The 1,950-nt window shown below is 42.9% G+C and overlaps 1 non-coding gene across 1 annotated transcript; it reads right to left on the bottom strand.

The window, feature by feature from the left end:
- Positions 1-569: 569 nt before the first annotated feature.
- LOC114621009 lies at positions 570-673 on the bottom strand. The gene has a single exon (XR_003711367.1). It is a non-coding gene; the product is annotated as a U6 spliceosomal RNA (small nuclear RNA).
- Positions 674-1,950: the final 1,277 nt, after the last annotated feature.

Genomic DNA, 1,950 nt, shown 5'->3' with positions numbered 1-1,950 from the left:
TGTAAATGCATATGCAAATACAGTGTCAATGTTAATTTTTTGAGATGGGGTCTCACAGGTTTTTTCTATTTTTCATTGTATTTGCTTATTTATTTTTATTTTTAATGTTTTTGTCAGTATGTGTTATCTATATATAATAATTGGTTTATGACTTTTTTGTTTGTTTTTTAAGTCAGGGTTCTCCTGAAGCCTTAGCTGTCCTGGAACTCACTCTGAAGGCCCCAGGCTGGCCTTGAACTCACAGAGACCCACCTGCTTCTGCCTCCAGAGTGCTGGGATTTACCAGATGTGTGTTCCCACTACCCAGCTGGGTCATTATGACATTTTCACACAGGTCACAATGTATTTTTACCATATTCAACATACACACACACACACACACACAAATACACTGTAACCATTTCTTATCCCCCTTGCATGCCCATTAATTCTCTTCCTGTTCTCTTCTCTACTGGACCCCTCTTTGTGTGTGTGTGTGTGTGTGTGTGTGTGTGTATGAGTGGAAGCCAGAAGCATCTGATCCCTCTGGAGTTACAACAGCTGAGCCATCTCTACAGCCCCTCCCCCTTTTAAATAAGAAGTGTTTCACAGATTTGTATGTCATTCTTTCACAGGGACTGTGCTAAGCTCTGTATCTTTCTAATTCTAGTATATGTATTGCTGAAAGGAACACCATCTTTTTTATTGAAAAGATTTTTTCATATAATATACTCTGATCATGGTTTCTCACCACTGCCAAGTCCCAGATCCGCCCCGCCCACCCAGCTCCACGCCCTTTCTCTTTCTCTCTTTAGAAAGCAAACATGCAAACAAAACAACAATGACAAAATAAAACCACCAGATACACACATATTCACAACAGCAAAACCCATCAAAATACAATATCAGTAACCATAATATATAAGCAAAAGGAAAGGAAGACAAAAAAAAAATACTCAAAGCCACATGAGACAGAAAATCTACAAAAACACAAATCGCTGGACCTGGTATTGAATCCCTGTGATCACAATTGTGATTGTTTTGTGTTGGCCATATACTGCTGGGCAAGGGGCCTGCCCTAAAGTGTGGCTAATACACTCACTGAGACTCCCTTGCAGAAGACCAGTTTTTCCTTTGCAAGTGGATATCAGTTAGAGATAGCTTCTTGGCTAGGGATGGGAGCTCCTGTTGAGTTCTCCCTCTCAGCACTGAAATCCCAGCTGACTTGGACCATGCAGGCCCTGTGCATGCTGCCACAGCCTGTGACTTCCTAAGTGTCAGTCCTGTTGTGTTGGAAGACATTGTGTCCGCCATCCCTGCTGGCTCTTTCTGTCTTTCTGCCCCCTCTTCCTCAGAACTCCCTGAACCCAGGGGAGGGGAGGACTAGTGAAGACACGACTTTTAGGTCACTTACTTACTCACTCGCTGCACACTGTCCAGTTGTGGGTCACTGTTAGTTTCCATCTACAGCAAGAAGAAGCTTCTCTAATGATAGCTGGGCATGGCACTGACCTGAGTCCCAGCCTGAACTGACCTCATCTTTATTGTTTTGGGTCTTGTAAGGCCCAGGCTGGCCTTGAACTTGAACTCCGGATACTTCTGCCTTCACCTCTCAAGTGCTGATTACAGGGATTCAGTACCATGTCCAGGTTATGTAGTACTGGGTTCAGTACCCACAGAACTACTGCCTGGTATATGTCAAGGAAGTACTCTATCTACTCAGCTATAGTCCAGCCATTCCAGTGTTTGTTTACTTACACTTATTTATTCCCACTATTTATTCTCTCTTTTTTTTTTTTAAAGATTTATTTATTTATTTTATTATGAGTACACTGTAGCTGTCTTCGGACACACCAGAAGAGGGCATCCAATCTCACTATGGATGGTTGTGAGCCACCATGTGGTTGCTGGGATTTGAACTCAGGACCTCTGGAAGAGCAGTCAGTGCTCTTAACCGCTGAGCCATCTCTC

Source organism: Grammomys surdaster, unplaced genomic scaffold (assembly GCF_004785775.1).
Source record: "Grammomys surdaster isolate TR1022 unplaced genomic scaffold, NIH_TR_1.0 170, whole genome shotgun sequence".
NCBI classification, from domain to species: Eukaryota; Metazoa; Chordata; class Mammalia; order Rodentia; family Muridae; genus Grammomys; species Grammomys surdaster.
Note: the sequence above shows the minus strand (reverse complement) of the source record. Positions and strands in the feature narration are given on the sequence as shown.